A 22,998-nucleotide genomic window follows, 5' to 3' on the forward strand; every position below is an offset into this window, starting at 1 on the left:
CAAGAACCAAGATATATCATGTAAAGGTACAAGATCCCAATAATGAATGTCAGCATATTGTATACCTAAAATGTACCAATAAAATTGAATGAAAAAAAATTTAAGAAATAGAGACTAGAAAACACAAACTAAAAGAACTTCCAAAATATGATTTCATAATAAATTATATTAATTAATTAAATCCCAAAGCATTTTCCTGATAGTCCCACAGTGTTAAGAAATAAACTAATTCAAACACCAATTTAAAGTGTATATACAGTTTCTAACATTAGGGTCAAAGACTGGGGCAGAAACAGGGTCACAGAAGCTAAAGAAACACAGCCCTTGAGGGTTACTCTTCCCCCTTCACTCCTCCTTCGATGCAGAATTGGCCGCATTCACATGACAGTTTCTGCAAGCTGTGAGGCTGTTTTATTATTAATCCCAGTGTATGAGTCTTCTAATGTGCCTGGCACAGAGTAGCCATGTAAGATCCACTGAATGCACACAGCAATGCATGGAGGCTGTTTTTCATTTAGGTACAGGTGAGTCTATGCAGCACAATAGTTATCACATATACTGAGATTCATAATTAAAGACTCACCACATACCCAGGTTGACCTAGACAATACTAGTTTAAACTTATTTTCCCCATGTTTGCATCTGGTTTGTACCTTCTTTTATTCTCAGAGGTACAAGTATTTGGGCTTTAACAAAACTGCACTCTTTAACAGCTCTCTAGCGCTGTATTCTTTGGGATTGCTACATATTAGAGCAATGTTATTATATGTTGTTCTTTAATTCTCCTTAGTGTGATTAATGTAGATGTACATTAGAAGCATTTCTTAATTAACTACAGAATGTCCTCAGTAAATAATAATACTTGATATTACTAGATAATATTAAAATACAGAATTATAATTATATTAATAATATTAAATTTTAATAAAATATTTAAATATGAAAGCGATTTGATTTCAGCAAAAATTAAAGATCTTGACTCAAGCTATAAATAAGAATGAATTATGTAAAATATTAAAACTTCATGATGAAATTAAGCCCTCAGTGACATCTTGTGTGTTGCAAAGAACACCAGAACAGTACTGAGAAACTGGTCCAACACCAGTAACAATGTGCTACACTGGGCAAGACACGCAACTGGCCCCTGCCCATGTTACCAGGCAGAATAGAACAAAATTAGAACTCCTGCTTTAAACATTGTTCAAACTAATTTAAAATGTAATTGCATAGTCACATCAATATAATCAAAGAAATGTGTTTTTTACAAGGTATAATCATTTTCTAATTACTAATTAAGAACTCTCCACAGTTTATTAGAAAATTCTACCTTAGAATTGTTTGGTGAATTACAGTGTGTGTGAATTAGCCCAACTGCCTTCTGAGAGTCCTCAGGTGACAGAAATATAAGCATCAGAGTCCCTCTCCTCCCCGACTAACCTGGGGCTCCAGTACCAGAGTGGCTATCAACTCTGCACTAATGGGAAATGGGGAGCTGGACATGGTGCTTACACTGTACCTTTCACAGGATACTTCTTTACCTGCTGGATGGTGTAATGCCTAGTTGTCTGACCTGCCATTGAGGGGGTCCCTCTCAGGGGAAATTTGTTTATATTGACAAATGCACAAGTGGCTCTTGTCTGACTACCACTCTGTCACTGGGACCCCTACATTACATTCTCCCCCGGCATCCTTGAGCAGCCCCAAGATCATTAGATGAAAGGTGCAAATTCAACACACTCCCACAACAGAAACCAAGTTCAATAATAATTATTATAGATCCTGGGCAAAAGGGCACAATGAATGGGGAGTCACTCCTCTGTCCCTGGGTCATGTGAGATAGAAATGAAGAGCCAGTGGGTGGGGAGGGGGTATTATGGTTTATATCTAGATGGCCACCCAAAGCTTTCATGCACTCCTAGGTGGGGCTTTTGGGAGTGACTGGATCTCGAGTGTGTGGTGTTTGATTAGTCCACTGATTGCTTTAGCATGGTTCTGGGTGTGAATGATGGATTTATTAAAATAAATCCTTCCTCCTTTAACTTGTGAGTGTTAGATGTTTTGTCCCAGGAATGAGGAAAGTGACTATGACAGGAGACGACTAGTTATATATATATGGTGAGGGTCACTTTGGGTACAAGGGTAAATGCCTAATGGTCCACTCGAAGGAAGCTGCAGAAAAGCAGGGAGTCTAGTCCACTAGAGGGACAGAGGCTTCTAAGTTCTTATCTCTGGCCACCAGCTTGAGCCATTTGGGGTGAAGTGCAGAACTAGAAATTGTGTCAAGGTGACTGAACCCTGTTTCTGTATATAAAATTTACACTTGGATTTATAATAGGTACAGAGGCAACACAAAACTGAGAATTCGCTAGATCTTGCTTCCAATTAGTACTGTGAAACCAAAATCCACATCCCCATGCTTCATATCTTCTCATCTTCACTACCAGTTTACTTAGCCCAAATTCTAGAGAAGAATGGTATTGATTCCAGTGGTTCTGAATAGTGACTTTGTTGTAACTGCCACTGAAAGATCAACTTTTATAATTCCTCTTATCCAAAATGACCCATCTGCACAATGAAATTTAAAGTCCAGTTTAAGACTTTGGGAGTAGCCACTTAAAATAGCTGCCTACGTTTATGTAACACGTGGTCATTGCACAAGAACCCAGAACATATGGAATCTATCTCTCATTCCTATTGCTGTCCCTCTTAAACAGTCTGCACCCATTTCCTCATGTTCAAAATTGGAATAATTAACCTAGAACAATATATCACACAAGGTTAAAAGACAAATGAAATAAAACATGTGTAAGTGCTCTATAAAGTGAATCTCTCTCTGCACATATAATTAAATACTTAAAGGTATTGCTGAGAAGAATTATCTTGCAATGGTGTAAGTCCTCTCTCTAGGAATCAGAATGTTCAGTGGAACCGATGAATATTCACTGTCATCCTTCTATATACAAGATCCAGTTCCAGATGCAGAAAATAACACAAACATTACTGTGCCTGTTGCCTTAGCCTCTGAGTCTCATAATTTTTTTTGAGTCTCTTAATTTATGAAGAGGAAGTTCAAACTTAACAAGAAGCTGCCTCACCCAACATCTGTTATGGCATCAATCTCATATTACCCTGCTGAAAGACATTCTGTATATTGTGCTTATGCCCCATGAAAGAAAATTTTGGTTCCAAAAATTTATTTTGAAGTATACTTTCACACATGTAAATCACTTAAAAGCATCTATATTCTTATATATTGAAACAGGCTTTATGCTTTGTCATGTAGAATATATTCTGGGACTGATGTGTTCTAGTATGCATTAATCCACAAACATTTAATGTAATTACTTATGTAGTTGGAGCTTCTAACTATTATCTTATTATTCATTTTCTATTTGTCTCACATTTGTGCTCCTTTTTACTCTTTTAATATCTTATTTTGAATTAAGGATTTTATTATTCCATTATTCTATTTCTAGTCACAGAAAATATTCTGCACTTATTTTAAGCAGTTATTGCCAGATATTTAAATATTGATACTTTCCTTAGTATAGTGTGATATAAATTAGTATTTTTGTTAGTATTTAAGAACATTCTAACTTCTTTTATCCTGCTTGCATTATTTTTGTCGTCACTAATAACTTAAAATTTATTAAATATTAAATTTATTTTTCTGTTGACAATATCCTTTTATATCTACCTACAAGTTTACCTTTTATGGGATTCTTCATCCATTCCTAGGTCTCCATCTTTCCATCTGAGATCATATTCCTTCTGCCTGTAGAAGTTCCTTTATATCATTTTATTTTCAACAAATATCCTCAGTTTCTGGTTACAAATATCCTCAGTCCTCATCTGTCTAAAAAGACCTTTATTTTGCCTTTATTTTTTAAGGGAATTTTCACTAGGATATATGGATTCTATGTTGGTAGCTGCTTTCATCACAACTTTACTGTTATTGTTCCATTGGTTTTTGGTATTTATCGCTTCTGTTGAGATGTTGGCTTTAGGTCATATCATTGTCCTTCTGAAAGTATTCATCTATGAATTCTTATTATGACTTTTTCTATAACTGTTTTTTTTATTAGACTTTGGGTTTCACAAATGTTACTATTATGTGTCTGTGTGTGGCTTTCTTCTAATTTTATCTGTCTTAGAACTTACTAAGTTTCTTGAAATTGTGGTTTGATGTTTTGAAAATTCTCATTCTTTATCTTTTCAAATATCATTTCTGGCCCATTTTTCATTCCTCCTCTTCAGAACACCAATATTTACATGTTAGAGCTTTTGGACACGCCCCACATTTCTCTTACACTTTGTTCTCATTTTTTACTACTATTGTTGCTGATAGTTTTTCTTTTTGTGATTCAATAATGGTACTTTACCACCACCTCCCTCGCAAGCTCAAGGTCCTCTGTTCAATAACCCCGTACAAAAAAAAAAATCATAATATTATTTTATTTCATCCTATATTCTAGTTTTTTATTTCTATATTTTTCTCCAATCTGATATTAAGATTCTCCACTGAACATTTAATTTGCAGTGTTATAATTTCGGTTTTGTAAATGTCTGTTTAATTCTTTTTTGCCAATTTTATTTCTTTATTGATATAGTCTATTCATTCATCTGTATGCTCCACTGTTCCCTCTTTTGTCTTGAACATTTTTTTTTTGTACCGAGGATCAAACTCAGGTCCTTGTGCTTGCGAGGCAGGCAGAGGAACCACTGAGCTAAATCCCCGACCCCTTGAACATATTTTTAATATCTATTTTTAAAGTAAGTTATGCTAACTCCAAATCTGGATCATTTCTAAATCTGAAACTCTCCTCAACATTCTCTCTTTGTAATTGGTCATTTTGTTACTGTGGTTGTGGTTGCTGCTGTTGCTGCTGCTGCTGCTGCTGCTGCTGAAAGGGTGTCTTACTATATTCCCTAGGATAGGGTCAAGCAATCAAATTTCTGGGCTTGAGCAATCCTCTCACTTTAGCCTTCAAAGCATCTGGAACTAGAGATATGCACCATCATGCCCAGCTTAATAGAGCAGATTTGGTTGCTTCTTTATACATTTGGGGTTTTTATTGTACATCAAATATTACTTATAAAGGAGCCATTCATAGGACAGATGACATTATGTTATCTCCCACTAGCGACAGATTCCCATTTCCTGATAAGGTAAGTAACTAACTGGCTTAAGGAAATTATAAATTGTTCTGGGTTGCAGCATGAGTACGACTTGTATATCTAAGGCATGTGTTTCCAAAGTTTTGCATTATTGCCTGATAGATCTCTGTGTCCTCAGTCCTGATAAACTCTGTTGGAGTTCTATCTTGTCATAGAAGCTTCCAGTCTCTAAACCCCCATCCAAATAGTTTCAAACTCTTGCTGGAAAAACCAACTTTGTGTTTTCTCCTAGGTAGATCTTTTTTTCCTTCTGTACCTCAAGACTGTAGGACATGTCACTTTACTTCTCAAAATATGTTGACTTAGATTCTCAACTTTCACCACACATTGGGTCCAGTGCAAAATCTCCGTGAAAAAATAAGTTGCTATATATATTGTTATGCCAGCCTTATAGTCAGTCAATCTTTTCCCCAAGACAGGCTCTCTGACTGTACAGGTTCCCAGTTCACACCAAAAATAAATAAATGATTGTCATGTACATATGAACTCTGACATGTTCTCTCTTCTCATCTAATCTGTATGGCCACTATTCTTCTGTAATATTTTCAAATTTTGTTTTATTTTATTAGACATTTTTATTTCACAGTGGGCACACTTGCCTGCTTTGGCTTATTACATTACACCAAAGAGTGAAGGTCATACTGACCTCTTTCTAATTCTAGTCCAGTGTACCTTACATGTGTTCTTTAAGTCAGTTTTTAAAATAAACCTAGTTTTTTTTTAACTTAAGAGTCCAATTTTCTAATGAATAATATATTTAACCTCAAATCCTAATGGACAGTTTTTCAAAAATTTTTCATTATTTTAGCAGATCTTGTAGTACAAAGAAATTGATATCACAATTATTTGGTTTCTTTTTTTTTATACCATATAGAATGGCCACTCAAGGGATCATTTAAAAAAATTCTTTTGGACACTGCCTCAGGTAGAATTATTTTTTTAAGACAGGGTCTCACTATGTAGTTCAGGCTGGCTTTGAATTCACTGTGCAGTCCAGGCTGGCCTTGAACTCAAGGTGATCCTCCTGCCTCAGCCTCCCCAAATGCTGGGAATTACAGACATGCGCCACCATGCCCAGCACCTCAGGTAGGATATTAATCATAGAATTAAAATTACGATACTTTTCTATCAAAATTAAAATAAAATTGAACATAATTGTTTAGTCATCATTAAAAACTTTGCAGCCAGTGATTTAGCTCAGTGGTGCCACACCTGCCTAGCAAGTGCAAAGTCCTGTGTTCAATCCCTGGTACTGCAAAAAAAACACAAAAAACTATGCAGTAATACCATCCACGAACCTGGTAAAGAAATCTAAAAACAGAGAGATAAAGCAAATTGCCCAAGTACAGAATTACCTGGTAAAAAAAGATTTTAAAAATAAATTAACCCAAATTTCAAGGATTATCCATTTCAGAGGACTGGCTCCTATATCTATAAACTCCACCTCGAAAATTAATGATTCAGTTCTTTATAGTGTGAGTAAATAGTGAGTTTTGGTCCACTCCTATTAAATTGTTTATTTCTAAACTCTAAGTATGGTCAACAAAAGGAAAAGATAAGGGAGAGGTGCATGCATGATCTCTAGGATAAGTCAGCTGAGTAAAATCCTGAAACAAGACCATTCAAGATATTAAAGCATACTACCAGTTGAGAACAATTAAACTCATAAAGATTTGCTCATGAAGAGAATATCCATCTTGAATATGAGAAGTATATTTGAGGAGTCCACAAATGAGTCACTATCAGATGCTCATGGTCATGTACACAAAAGGGACCTTAAATAGCCAAAGACACACAGGTAATCATAGACACTACTCAAACAGCCTTGTGTGCTCTTTTCAGTACAACTATTTGTTTAATAAGATAAAATAAATTTCAGGTCATGATTTTAAAAATAATATTCTTCACTTTGTATTATCTAGGAAATTGCTTGTGGAAATAGCACACAAGAAAACCAGATAACACTGGTTCTAATTCCAGCTTTGTCAGTAGTTAACTGTGTAAATGTTACTAACTCTAGATTTTATTCTGAGTCTCTATTTACTTGTTGGTAAAGAAAAATAAAAATAATAATGTGTCTATTCCTTATTTACTGTGTGAAATGCAAATGAGTGAATCTATGAAACTTGTAAGCTATATATAACTACATATAAATAACAAGTTAATATATGAGAAATTAGTTATTTTCATAGATCTTAGACTTGTCCAAAATAATGTCACTTTTATTTATATATTGGCTTTCCTCATCTATACTAAAATAGTACACAAATAGGAATTGAATTGAATGAAATACTGAGGTTTTCAATGGGGCTAATAAACCCTTGCCAGTTCCTCTTTGTGATGGATTGAATGTGTCTCCCCCAAAATTCATATGTTGACATCATAACTTCCAATGTGTTGGTATTAGAAGGTGGAGCCTCTGGAAGTAATTAGGTCATGAAATCAGAATCCTGTGAATGGGAGCGATGCAGGCATCGACAAGACTTCAGAGAGCTGTCTCATCCTCTTTCTACCACATGAGGGTACAATGAGAAGTCAGCAATTTGTGACCCAGAAGGGAACCCTCACCAGAACCTGCTATGCTGTCAGTCTGATCATGGACTTTCAGTTCTAGGACTGAAAATAAATTATTTATCAGCTTCCCAGTCTATGGTATTTTTATAGTAGATTACAATACTCTTTCACTACCAAAGACAGAGTTTTCGTGACTGACAGTAAATTTTAGTATTTCACTAATGGCAAAATGAATAAAACTAACTCGTTTTCAGATGATGCTAGAGTAGTTATGTATCTTTTTATATCAAGAGTGAAATGGCTGCTTTATTATATCATCTATTGAAACTAAAGTACTATTAGAAATGACAGGGGGGCTGGGGATTTAGCTCAGTGGCACCATGCCTGCCTCGCAAGTGCAGGGTCCTGAGTTCAATCCCTGTACCAAAAAAGAAAAGAAAGAAACCACAAGTTTGTCTTTGTTGGAATAAGCATATTAGGAAAAGAGAAGTGAAGCCATTGGCAGCTAAAACTGAGTGTTGTTTCAATACAATCTTGTGGAGACTAAAGTAGAAACAACAAAAGTGACACCTTGCAAAGATGTGGCAGCAGTAAAGAGCAGGGCTGCGTTAGAAGTGATGCGATTTTACTTTAGGCTTCTGCTGACAATCAGCATGAATTACTTTAGGGCAGAGTTTGAACCATAAAAATAAGACACATTTTCTCCCTCTAAGAGGATTCTTGACATTTTACTGAAAATTTTTCCTGTTCAATAAGATGTTAGCTAGTCTGTCTTCAGAGTTTGGCTTCAGATACATCCAGAAGTAAAGCACTTGTTTTCTTCAAGAAAGTCCTTTTGATATTATGCAAGAAGATAAAAAGCAGTCATACGGATCTACACCAACTTGTGTTTGTAAAAATAAAACAAAAACCATATTTGAGATGGACTTTGAGCTATCATCAGACACTTTCTCCTCCTTTTCCTTTTCCTTCTCCTCCTTCTCCAACCCTTAAAAACTGGCATTAGCCATTTTGGCTTTGGGATGAGAGTATATACTTTCCTAATGGAAAAATTTAACTATTGCTGCCCAACTCTCCAACACAGTCTTCCCTTCCCACCAAGCAAAGCCATGACATGGAGGATAGTCGGCCTGAAATCTCCCAAACTTGCAGGGGATGTGCATGAATGAAAAATAAATGTTTGCTTTTTAAGCCACCAAAATTTGGGGACTGCCCAGCACTTGATTGGCTCTCAAGGGATCATCAATATAAAAACCTTAAATTCTTAATCTTAGTGCAGTACTGCTTAAAGAATAAGTAGGAAGTAAAATTATATTACAGGCTGGAAAGATGGCAAGCCTCAATATGACTAGGAAAGTAGTTGGTAAGCAATCATGTTTGATAACTTTTGAGATAGTTCATGCATCTAATCATATTGTAGTTCCACAGGAAATAATTGGAAAGTGGAATATTAATAGCATGAGTCAGTTATTAGTGGATGGATTTGGCAACATACTTCAAGAGAGATCCATTCTGAAAACAATTTTCATTTGCAAACAGTGATTTTAGAAGTCCAGAAATTCTAGGATCTTCAAAGTCAGGAAAGGCAAAATCAACTTAAACCCAACTAGGGAAAGATTAAAGCAAAACGAATTTTGGGGTTTTTCCTCATTCCTGTCTTAGTTTTTTCCCACACCTTCCCAACAGCCACATTTGATACTCTTTCTTCATTTGGCTTCCAGATCACCAATTTTCACTCTCCTTCACTGACCACTCATTCAGTATCCTTCATGATTCTCCCTCATCTTCCAGACATCTGACACTGTGGATCCACCAGGCTTGTCCAAGGACATGTTTTGTAGTTATATATACACTCACTCCTTGGAGAACACATGGCTTTAATACCACATGTTTGCTGATAATTCCCAACTTCTGCCCAAAATTATAGCTGTCTAGCTAGGCATGGTGATGCATACCTAAAGTCCCAGCTACTTGGTAGAATGAGGCAGAAGAATCACTTGGGACCAGATGTTCAAGACCAGTGAGATCCCATCTTTAAAAATCAATAAATAAGTTCTGTCTCCTTGACATTTTGACAGATCACAAATAAGCATCTCAATTATTCTGTGTCCAAAGTTGAATGTGTATCTTCTCCACCCTGGAAAAACCCCACCTAATTTCCCATGCCTGGTTTTGGAACAGGCTTCCTGATTTCAGTAAATGGAAATCCCATTCTTCCCATCTCAGTGCTATCGATCTTGGTGTCCTGTTGGTCTCTTCCCTTTTTGTAGCCCACATACAATCCATTAGCAACAAAATTCACTCTATTTTTCCTGTATACCAAGAATCTGAGCTCTTCTCAGTTTTTCCTTAAGTCCTCATTGTGAGAATCTCTTTCCAGTACTACTACTATAACCCTGTAACTCTTCTCCCTAGTTCCTCCCTTGGCCACCTGAATCTATTTCTAACTTAGAAGCCAATATTTCATTTAAAACAAGGTCAGACTATGTCACTTGCCCAGCCACTACTTTCTACCACAATTGCCAATTGATCCAGAGAAAATCACACATCCTCATTTTCTTTTTTCACCTTTCTCCACCTCCTTTCAGTCTGTTACTTCACCAGTTCTTTCTCAACCCTTCCTTTACTCCCAGCCAGAAAGACCTCCTTGCTTTTCCTCATTTGAGAAAATAATATCTAGAACCAAGAGTACCTGGCATGCTCCCTGTTCAATGCCTTTGCAATTGATTTTCTCTTAACCAGGAATATTCTTCTTTCCCTCTCCTCAATTTTTTGCTTAAGTGCCACCATTTTGTCTCCTTTCTTCGCTATGGTGTCACTATCACCCAGGAGAATAACTGACACATAGACTCCTTCATATATGAAAGTCTAGATACAGAGAGAAATCATACTTAGTAGCAACCATCATTCTCAATACATTCAAAAAGTTTCAGCCTAGAAACAGCACAGAGACTGAGTTCAGGTTTCTCATGATCAGCTGACAGCCCAAAGTGAGATGACTTGACCAAAATTGCACAATGTCTGTGAGTTAAAGCAGGGAATTTGTATTGGAATCCAAGACTCCAGGGATTTTTCTGCTCTGATAAAAGCACTTCATACTCACATATATGTTCATATGTGTAGATATATATCCATGGACATATGTATGCACACATATATTCTCGTGTGTGTGTGTGTGTGTGTGTGTGTGTGTGTGTGTGTGTGTGTACATAAACAGCTTTAAGTATTTTAAGAACAAACCTGCCCTTCATGACCCTGGGACAACAGACAGGAGACCTTCAGGTTCTTGGTTTCTTTATAAACTCAACAGAGAGGCTAGAATCAATAATACCTAAAAATACCTAATTTTCCTTCTAGGACTAAAGAATAAATTATCTATTTTATATTCCAGCAGTGCCTTCAGAGTTCAATACAGAGATAGACATGTACACCCTTAAGCAAATATCACTCTCTGGATCAGTTTAAACATGTCATGAGTCTTGCATTTGGCTTGGCAAATCAGCTACTAATGACCCTGCTCTGCCTACACTGTTTCTTCCTGACACAGGAAAATTATTCTTCCTAATACTTCAAGATTCTCCACACTCGTCTTTTAAGATGTTTTTGCAAATTTCCCTGCACTAGTTTTAAGATTAGATTTTCATTTCAGAATTCATATTGCAGTTTAAGGAAAATGAAATCCTCTTACAAATCATGTGTCAACAACCTGAATACCATCATGGTTGAATGTAACCAACTTAGAAAGATAAGTAAGTATGTGCTCCTAGAACTTAGTATACAGCTAACAGCATCTGTTAGATGATATGCTCTGATAGACAGGTACTTAACATTACTTGGAAGATCTCAATCTGAAGTCTTATCTTTTCTGCTAATAAATTCCCTCACAATAAAACAGGATACAGAAATCAGGACTAAAGGAGACATTTTAGTCACTTTTTCCCTTGCTGTTCAAAACACATTTCTCTTCCGTGTTGGCAGCTCAGTATATGTTTTCATTTGCTGTGCTTGGGTATCAGCAAATCCAAACTCAAATGCATTTCTTACTAGGCAGGACACTACCTAGAGATACTTGGGTTTCCTTTGTAGTTAGCCACCCAAACAGATCCAGCCAGTCACTCAGTGTGCTGGCCATCTTGCTTGTAAATCCCTCTTTAAACCCAGGGTGGAGACTGTTTGCCATGAACACTGCAGTGCTGGAATCAGTGACCTAGAAATGCACATCTATTGCAAGTAGGCTGGAATAAGCAATCCTCACTTGCACCCTGTAGTTGTTATGGTATTATGTGCCAAATATACTCAGCACCTAAGAAGAAAATGGGATGTGAATACCCATATATCCCAATTCTAGGCTCAATTAGAGCAATTATAAATCAGCACCCCTGGTGTGAGTAGAGTACATGACTCTCAAAATGATGCTCATTTGGGGGAACAATTACATTTATTTTATAACCACCCAGTCCTCAAAAGAAAACAACCTTCTTTTCCTTAGTCAAGGAAAACAACCCATCAAACTCCCTCTCTGTTGAACTAGTGGAAATGTTTTACTCTAATTCTCTGTCTCAGTGTTCCCAGCTTTAAAAGCTCAAACATTTTCCTTTTATGTGCACTCATGCACTGCTGACATCCACCTCTTTGTATATCCCTTTGTTGTATCAGGGTCATAGCAGCTAACCTTTTAAACAATCTCTGTAGAGATGCAGCAAGTTTGGAGAGAGAAGCTGATGTCACTGGTAAACAGGAATTGAGAAATCCATTTTCTGTTAGCTAGTGAAATCCATGACACTCTGTTAAGATATATTTCCTTTTTACTGTTCTCAGTCACTCATTTTACATATCAAGCCTGAACTTAAGTCTGGTGCATTTCTCTGGCAGCTGGGAAGAAGTTAACATACAAGTCACTATTTTATTTACTGCCTTCCCCCATATCTCTAGAGATTGATTCCAGAATAATCAATTCTGAAAATTTTACTAAATGTGGTCCTGAAAGGAGCCATCACCCATGGCTTTTCATGTTTGCCTTTTTATTTTATAAGCAAAGTAATCCCCAAAGAAAAACTCCTTCAGTAATGAGTAGGCTTTTCCCATGAACCAGTCTAAGGCCAATAAACACTTGGGGGTTTTAATTATGATCTAATTTAACATACATGTGAATGTGATCCAAAAATAATTCTAGTTTATAAGTGAGGTTTTTTGGCCATCCCTATAACATCTTCTTTAGTGCAGAGCACTGCATAGGGGACCAACATTATGGAAAGAATGAAGGAATGAACAAGTCAGTTAGAGGAGAAATTGTGTTTATTAACTTCTGGAATGTTTCTGTTTCACACTTTCTTCAAGAAATTCTCAGCTTCTTCACTTGCTGGTTGTGTGTGTGTGGTTCTGCATGCACACATATGTGTAAATTGTATTTTTAACTTCCTACTATAATCTATTTCTAATCTGCAATACTCCCTCATTTCATCTTAAATGATAGCTTGGCAGTTTCCTTGTCCCCATCCTTGATTCAAACCAGCACCTTCTAGAGTCACTATCATCTTCTTTACAGGTTCCAAAAGTAAAGGAAGCCAAACTCTGGGTTTGAGATTCAAAGAAAAGTGAGACACAAGCACAGTAGATAAGGAGAATGAAAACACTGGAGGGAGGAAAAGAGGGCTAGGAAAATAGTTAAACTACAAAACTTGTTATGTGCAGCCAACACTCTAGTAATGCTTTCCAATGAATAGACTTTTTATACACAAATTATTTTTATAACCATTCACTAATAAAACTCACAGTGCTTTGGTCGTGTCACTTGATTTAGTTTGTGCTGACTATCTTGAAAAGTGTCATGTGAACCAAGGACTGGAGCTCAGCAGCCATACTCTGGAAGTCATTTGGGCTAAGTCTCAATTTCCCATTTCCAGAATTTTACCCCAATTGATAAAAGACAATGTATTACTGGAGTCAAGTGGAGAGGGAAAACATGCTTCTATTTTGCATATGTCAAAACAAAATTCAGTCTCTGAAGCAATAAGAAAAGATAAAGTACTCTGTCGACCAGGTAAGAAAACTTAAAGACATTTTTATTCTCAAACAAATCTGGAAGGCTGTTTCCCTTAAAATGTAAAGAAAGGAACATAAAATAAATTGTTGCTTTTACGCACAGATTAATTATTACATAAGAACAGTTATACATAAACCTCCAAATGCCTTGTCTCCCCCACCATGCAATAACCTCATTTAAAGTGACTGTATTTTGATTTTTAAATTTATTTTTAGAAATAAAAACATGAACTCAACAAATAAAAAGTCAAATTAGGATGAATTGAATGTGTTTGGAATATGGAGAATCTATTTACATTTTAATAAGATATTTCCTCAGTGCAGGTTTTGGATAAATCTCTCCAGAGATGAGGCTGGGACACAGAATTAAGAAGAAAGAGGCGCCCTTGACAATTTGGAGAGAATGAAAGATAAGCAGAGGGGTGTTTAATAGAAACAGATGTGGATGTAATCCCTTTAGGAAGGAAAAAGCTGTACAAATATAACATAGGAGGGGAAATGGCTTTAGACAAGTATAATGGAAAAACCTGGGGCACTTTGAGAACTCAAGCTAAGAATGAGTTCATGACTCAAACTCTTCTAATTCAAAGCCCAGCAACCGGTATATTATGTGTATAACTTCAAGAAAGGCATGATGTTAAGCACAATATGTTTTTGTAAGAAAGGTTAGTAGGAGTTTCTAAAAGTGGCAATGGAAAATTTAAAAGAGAGACTTTGTCGGCCTAAAAATTCATAGAGAATATCTGTGGTCATGGATCTATAGGATAGTCTGTTCATTTCCAATCTAAGACAGCTGAACATTGTTTTGTTTTGATTTGGTTTGGTTGTTTATTCTAGCAGGAAGGATATGAGTTAACCTTAAGGAAGGCCTACTGACTGACTAAAGGTTAAACACTAAAATATGTTAATGGTCATCATAGAATTTTACTGATTCCACTTTCTTTAGGGATTATCCATATTTCTGTAAAGATTTGCATAGCTTAAAGGAATATGAAATAAGCTAACAGTTACCATCCCTCCACAATCATCCACTGATCAGTGATTAATGGCTTAGTGACAAGGAGAGATTTAGATACAGTTGGTAGGAGAAAATATCTCCCAGTACACTTCGAGTAAGAACAGCACTCCTTTATATTGCAAGAATATTCTACCTCCAGTAAAATATTTCCCTTCCTTGTGTTTTATAGTTTCCTCAATTTTGAGGAATTGAGATTATGCGACTCAAGTCTTCCACCTTGCTCTTTGAAGAAAAAGAGATAGAGCTATCAAGGAAAACCTTAACCTGGGAAGACTTGGGGGCTCATGTATGCAAATCTTCTTTCCTAAAAATAAAGAATAAAAATTAACAACTCAGAGGTGGTTGTAGCTAAATGATAGAGTGCTTTTGTAGCATGAGACCTTGGTTAGATTCCCCAGCACTGCCAGAAGAAAAAAAAGTCACAATTCCGACTATTCCAAATCATGATACCTTTGCCCTACATCTCAGGCTAGAATTTAGACAGAAGTCTAAGCACATCTCTCAAAGCTGAGCCACATCACTGATGGTTATTACCATCAGTGTGAACAGTAAATCAACTAATCCCAGTGAATCAACTAATCCAGGGCTTTAATGGTTTTAAATGACTTTCTGTAAAGCTTAAAGCAAAATTTCTCCACCAATAAATTTATTCTACATAGATGTGGTCATAATATGGTACAACATCCTTTGGCTAGCACTGCTACAAGGAGAGGCGCAGAGCTGCATAATGTGAGATGCATGCTCCATCTGAATCCTTCATCAAGGCTGCTTTCTGCTTTTTTTTTGGTACCAGGGATCAAACTCAGGACCTTGCACTTTCGAGGCAGGTAGCAGAACCACTGAGCTAAATCCCCAACCCTGCTTTCTGCTTCTTAATGCAGGTACAGCAAGAACAGACCCTTTTGAGGAAAAGAAACATCAAGGCCAAAGGAATGGAAGGAACACATAGATAACAAGCATTTTGTGGCATATTTGAGAAATGAACAAAGATATTAGTAAAACAAAATTTTTTAATTCAAGTTAATTTCAAGTATGCACAGATTCAGAGAAAATTCTTTTCCATGTGTTAAGTTGTATTACTATTCCTGCTGTTATAAAAGCTTTGGAATCTCCAATTATTTCAATATCATCATAAAATTTTGAGATAAAAACTTCATTCATATGTTGTAAAATATATAATTGATGTTATCAATTATAACGTGAGATATGAGTATCCGGGTAAAATAACCCAGGCAAAGAGAACCTGTTTTAACAGGTTCAAATGAGAAAGAATAGGATAACATTTCTTATTGACAGATTAAATGAGCACTCACTCTCCCCCCAGCCCCGTGCCTTAAATACTCTAACTTGCTTTGAGTAGGTCTGCACATTTTCATGGGAGTTTCTTTAATTAATGGTTTTGTGTATCTTCTGTGCTTCACACCCTACCAGTCATCATAAGTAGTTGTAGAAAAACAAAATGGCACTTAAGATAAGAGCCTTGTTGGGGACATCACACACACAAATAAAGAGAGAGAGAGGAGAGAGAGGAGAGAGAGGAGAGAGAGGAGGGAGAGAGAGAGAGAGAGAGAGAGAGAGAGAGAGAGAGAGAGAGAGAGAGAGAGAAACGTAGACAGAGAGGGAGACAGAAAGAGAGACAGAAAAGTTGTGTGTGCTCCCAAGTAATAGTTCATATATAATATCATTAGGTTTTGCCCAGAGGGGATAGCAGTTGGAATGGGATGGGAAAGGTTCTTTTAGTAAGGTACATTGTAAGACAAAAGGCTGAGCATGTGCTGAACCAGAAAGAGATCTAAGTAGATTTATGTGACATCTGTGTCAGAAGCCAGAGAGAGGAGGTAACAAGTTGGATATGGAAATCCAGGCATGGTGGTGCACACCTATAATCCCAGCACTCGCCAGGCAGAGACAGGAGAATCGCTGGGAGTTCAAGGCCAGCCTGAGCTACATAGTGAATTCAAGGCCAGCCTGAATTACATAGTGAGACCCTTAAAAAAAAAGTTGGATGTGGACATCCTCAGTTAGTGGCTGGTCAAGGAGCACCCAGAGCCCTGAAGCCACCATACTTTGATCGACAGAGAGCTTCAAACTGGTGAGCTGAGAGGTTCCTACAAAGGAGGAATGCTGGAAACCACTAGAATGCCAGCCCAACTGGCTTATTATCTCACAAAATGAGACATCACAGCGTCACTGCCATCACACAAAGAGATTTTCCTTCATACTTAAACAGTCTAGGGAGCTCTACATCTTTAACACTTGATTGCACCTAAGCAATATATGCTCCTTATAGCTTATTCAAGAAACTGTCATTTCCATTGGTATTTTTTCCACTCCCTTTTCTCCCTTTCCAGTAACAACCTCATTATTAATCTAACCCCAGTACAAGAGCTATGCCTGGCAGATTTGCCTGATTCACATTCCAGCCTATTTTCGAGGAAGGGGTCAGAATGATTGATATATTTAAGTATATATTGTAGTATGTAGAAATTATGAAGAAAAAGAAAACAACAGATGCTGTAAGAATCTGTGATCAAATATTTCAATTTAGTAGTTAAATCATGGGCTTCTTAGCAAAGTAATTTTTTTTCTTCCTAGAGAAATACTTAAGTCAAGATTCCTAGTTCATATTAATCTTTCCTCAAAAATTAGTTGCTCTTAATATATACTGTTATGTTGTTGTTGTTGTTGTCTATTTTTTTTTTTTTTTTGGTACCAGGGATTGAACTCAGGTCTTTGTGTTTGTGCAGCAGGCAGTGAAACCACTGAGCTAATCCTTGGCCCAATACATACTGTTTTGATAGGACTTTTGATACGAGTGTTGTCCCGGTGACCTAACACTCTCACGCCCTTGTCACCTCCCTTCCTCCACTTCTGTGGAGACCTAAGTGAGCACCATGTTGCTAAGCAACTCCAACTTTGAAGGCCACTTGGATGTCAGGGCCATATCCTGTGACCTAGGATGAGGGTTCATACACAGCAGTAGCACACAGTCTACAAACCAGTCACAAATTGCTGGGCAGACACAACATTCACACAGCAAGACTTCTTTAAAAGAGATTTTAAAAAATCATATGAAGTAAGGAAAAAAATCACACAAAAGTACTCATACCACATATGTTGTACAGATAGCATCATGCCAATGGAATTCACCTCAGAAAATGTCATATCAGGGAGAGAGAGTGCCACTTGTAAGAATTCAGATATCCAGGCTGGGGATGTAGCTCAGTAGCATAGAGCCTACCTGGCAAGCGTTGAGGCCCTGAGTTCAATTCCTGGCACCAAAAAAAAAAATAGAATTCAGATATCAAAGCTCCCAAGGCTCTGACATTTTTAAGCAAATACTCTTGGTAGACAGGATGCAAAGGGGTGGACTGAGAGAGAAAGAAATGCTAAAGAATGCTAAAGAAATTCTCCCTCTCTGAGCAGGGCCCTCCTCTCTCTCTAGTGGCCTCTGTCATCCTCCACATGCTGAATTCAGTGAATGCACACTTCCTCTTTTTGTTCTCATTGCTGTGTTGTATTTTGTTTTCATGAGTACTCATTTTATCCTCTATTCACTAAAGCAAGTTTGATAAAAGTAGAATCAATTGTTTTAGTTTCTGGGGCCATCACCATCTTTTTGTGCCTCAATTCCGCTCACTTTTTGGCACCATTCTTCCCTGTGTGTAGACTTCACTTTCCATTTCCACTCACTTTCATATTATGACCTGAAGACATCCTTTCACATTCCTTATAATGCTGATCTGCTGCACAGATTTTAATTGTCTGAAGAGATCTCTTTTTTTTTCAGTAAGTCATTGCTTTGCCTTCACTTTTGAATTATACTTTTGGTAGATTTAAAATGCTAAATTTACTGGGCTGCTTTCTTTTCACTCAGCATGCAGAAGATACAATTACATTTTCCTCTGGATTGCATAGTTCTGGAGAAGTCATCTAAAATTCTTCTTATCTTTATTCCCTAATAGGTAATGTCTTTTTTGTCTGATTGCTTTTAAAACAGTCTTTTCTTATCTCTGTTTTTCAGAAATTTGATTATGTTGTGACTCCATCTGCGTTCTTTTTGGTATTTATCCTGCTTGAGTCAGTTGAAACTTTAAATCTCTATACTTACAGAGTTCATTAATTTTGGAGATTCTCCAACCATTATTTGTTCAGAAATTCTTTCTGAGTCTCTATTTTCTGAGACACCAATTAAATGCATGTTAGATCCTATGATATTATCCCACAAATCATTGGGTTTATGCTTTTTTTTCCAGTACTGGGGATCAAACTCAGGACCTTGCGCTTGCAAGGCAAGCACGGTGCCACTGAGCTAAATCCCTGGTTCTGCTGCTTTTTTACATGTTTACTTCTCTCTGTGATTCATTTTTTAAATTTTTTTAGAAAAGGTTCACTGATCTTTCCTTTTTCAATAACTCAGTCTAATCGAGTAAAATTTTTATTTCATATAGTGTACTTTTATGTTTATTGTGTTGTGGTTCATTTTTATATCTTCCATTCCTTTCCTAATTATGTACAAAGTGAAAATTTTGAATATAATTATTTTAAATAAGTTTTGTTAGGCCAGAGATTTAGCTCAGGGGTTCTGCCGCCTGCCTCACAAGAGCAAGGTCCCAAGTTCGATCCCTGTACCAAAAAAATGATAATAATAAGTTTTATTATCACCTTTGCCATTTCTTTTTTCTTTTTTTAGTTTATGAAAAAATAAAAATCCATTGCCTACTTTTTCTCTCAGTTAATGGTAATTTTACATATAAATAGTAAATTTATAATATAAACTTATAAATTTATAATTATATATTATATAATTATACATAACTATATAATTTTTAAGTATGTAAGCAATTTTTGTATAATTACCATTAACCAAGAATTTATAAATAATAAATTTGTAGATATATAAATTTGTATATAAATACTATATAATGTAATTGCATATTTTATATAACATACAACTATATATTTCATTATATATGTTTTGTATATATTTACTGCTTTGCACATCTTTTTATTGGACTTTAAGTGCTATGTTGTTGAGTGTCAGATTTTGTCTTTCCTTTAGAGTGTTGAAATTTATTTCAGCAGGCAGATATGTGACTTTAAGATCAGCTAACTGTTAAGCTTTAGCTAGGCTGGATTAGAACAGCCTCTACTTGGGACTAAGTTAACCTAACTGTTAAGCCTGACCTTTCTGTTATCTCTATTGTAGCTTAAAGGAACTTGTCTCCACCTGTGTGAGCTCTGAAGCTGTTAAGCTTGCAACTTCATGTTTCCTTAAGAGTTTCCTCCTACAGATGTGAAGTTTTATATTCAGTCTCAAAAGAATCCCTTTTTTATTCTGACTTCTAGAGCTATCTTCTACATGCATAACTCTCTCTCAAATTTTAATCGCTGTTTGCCCAACTCAGTGAGTACATTGTGCTCTGCTTGGCTTGTCCTCTCCTGGAGCTCCAGGTGACTACAGCCAGAGCCCCTGTAGGGCTCATATTTATTTTCTTTTTTCTGGACCAAAGTTCTTTACTCCTTATTGCCCAATTTCTGAAAACATTTTATGTTTTTTCATATTTCTAAGTTGTACAGCAAAAAGGCAAGCCCAGAACAAGTTACTTCAATATGCATATTCCCAGCTGGACATGGCAGTGCATGTCTGTAATCCTTGCTACCTGAGGGGCTGAGGCAGGAAGATTTCAAGTTCAAAGCCAGTCTGGGAAACTTAGTGAGACCTTGTCTCAAAGATAAAAAATAAAGGGGCTGGGGATTAGCTCAGTGGTTCTGCTGCCTACTTTGCAAGTGCAAGGTCCCAAGTTCAATCCCCAGTACCAAAATAAATAAATAGGACTGTGAATGTACCCCAGTGGTAGAGCACCTGCCTAGCATGTACAAGACCCTAGGTTTAATTCCCTATATCACAAAAAAAAGTGGAAAACATGCAGTTGCAGTGGATAAAGGGACTTAGGACTACTTCAATGGATGCTTCTGACCATGAGTCTCTCATGCGTTTATAGTTGACATGTTGGCCAGCACTACAGGACTATGGACATTTTAGTGAGGCTAAACTGATTCCAAGGTGGCTCACTAATGCTCAAGGCAAGGTGGCACTGGATGTACAAGGTCATAGTTCCTTGTTTCATGGACATCACCATCAGTCTGCTCAAGTGTCATGGCACTTAGCTGGCTTCTCCCTATACAGTTGGCTCAAGAATTTCCTGTGTATTCTGTAGCCACCAAAACATATCAACTACAGGGAGAAAACAGCTTAGACTCTTGGTAAAGGACAAACCACTGGTATTCTATTTAATCCAAACCACTCTGGATTGCATTCAGCACACAAGTGAAACCACGCTCTCCAAGATCTTCAATTAACTACTTATTTAGAAAACTGACCAGTTTAATTTAATAAAAAGAAGTAAAACTCCCAAGGAAATTTGAGCAGCATCCTAACAGTCACTGTCTTCCTTTTTTCATGTTACTTTAGAGATTCTAATGACATTCCCCCAAGAGTCTCCAGAAGGCCAGAGGGGATTTTTTGGCACACAGAGCAGAACCCCCAAATAAGCACAGCACTAATCCAAAACTCCATTTGCACATTGCAATGTATTTGATTGTCTTAGCCTCTTAGTTCTACAAGAGTAAAGCCAGCAACCTCTTCAATCTTTTACTGAGAGTTCTGCCAATGTGTGCCATCACCACAAAAAATAACTCGAAGAAGAAGAAGGAGAAGGAGACAAAGAAGACGGGGAGAAGGGGAGAAGGAGGTGAGAGGGAGAGTGGGAGGGGGAAAAGAAGAATAGGGGGAAGGGAAGAGGAAGAGGAAAAAATAGAAAGGCCTTTCTAGTGAAAGGTATACCAAGTACTAAGGAAAGGACGATCAAGCAGATGTTGTCATCTCTGTTGTTTGTGGACATCATCAATGTAATGAAGGGCAGGCTGCTTTGGCTTCTAGGTGAAGATGACTTGCAAGTAGCATAACATTTTAAAATATGTGCACTTCCTTAGATTCTTTTATACATTCATTTCATAAAATTCACTTTTCTTCCAAGTGTAGAAGACTCATACCTCTTGGCAATAGATTTAACATTTAATATGTAAAGTTGTAAGCCAGGAAGTCAACAGAGGAGAGAGATTCACACTAAACTGGCTCATACAAAAGTGAAAATGAATATAAAGGCTGGGGATGTAGCTCAGTGATACAGTGCTGGCCTAGCATGAGCAAGGTGCACACACACACATACACACATCCTATATATCATATATACATATATCTGCACAGAATATACAGAGATGTTAAGTATTCAATATAAATATTAACTGATATAGACATTCATTACAGATTTTGCCTGGCCTCATGAGCTATAGACTAACAACTAACATGCCTTCAACTATTCAGTTTATATCTAATTATATGCACTATGTAGTAGACCAAGAGTTCAAAGAACAAGATAAAGATCATGGCCTTAACATAGTCCAAACAGAATGAATCTGAAATGAATCTGGGGGAAGTGTTGAAAACATTTCTATGGTTGTCCAGAAATTAATTAATTTAATTGTTTGTTTTGAGCATGTATTTCTTGATTCATAGTCTGAGATTTAATAATTATGAACTATCTTATTGAGTCTATGCTAAGATGTTTAAAAAAAAGAATGTCATCATTTTTTTAGTGTTATTTCTGCTCTCATTAATCCACTCTGGCATTTATAATGACAATTTGTAAATACTCAGGACTCTAAACATTTAATTATCATAACCTTTTCCTAGTGTCTTAATTTTCACACTTATAGTTGTATTTCTAGTATGGCAGCCATACATAGATATTTAAATTAATTATACTAATTAAAAATAAAAAATAAAATTCACTGCCTCTTACTGTTCTCATTTCAAGTACTCAGTAGCCATCGTATTATAGCATATTTTTATAATTACAAAAATTTCTATTGGACAGAACTAGTTTATTGATTTCTAGCATAATTTGTAATTTGGGAACAGGGAAAAACAGAAGTAAAAATGGCTAAGATGTCATACGTGTATGTACCAACTCCTCAGGATTAACGTAATTATTGTGTATCACGAACATATACTAATAAAAAAGAAACTAATAAAAAACAAAAAGAACTTTCCAAACTCTAACCATAGTATGTTGTCATGCATGTTTCCATAACATTTCATTTTTTATTAATCAGTTAACTTCTTGACTCTTGTTAATAAGTATCTTATTATTAAAATGGCAATTAATTACTATGTTTCATAG

General features: G+C 36.4%; 1 long non-coding RNA gene across 1 annotated transcript in view; it reads right to left on the minus strand.

Moving 5' to 3' along the window:
• The window catches only part of LOC147830602 (uncharacterized), a 626,443-nt gene that overhangs the window by 497,310 nt on the left and 106,135 nt on the right, over nucleotides 1-22,998 (minus strand). The gene's annotated exons all lie outside the window — the stretch shown is intronic.

Source organism: Heterocephalus glaber, unplaced genomic scaffold (assembly GCF_053883595.1).
Source record: "Heterocephalus glaber isolate CG9 unplaced genomic scaffold, H.glaber_assembly_v1.0 deba00000071, whole genome shotgun sequence".
In the NCBI taxonomy this organism is placed as follows: domain Eukaryota; kingdom Metazoa; phylum Chordata; class Mammalia; order Rodentia; family Bathyergidae; genus Heterocephalus; species Heterocephalus glaber.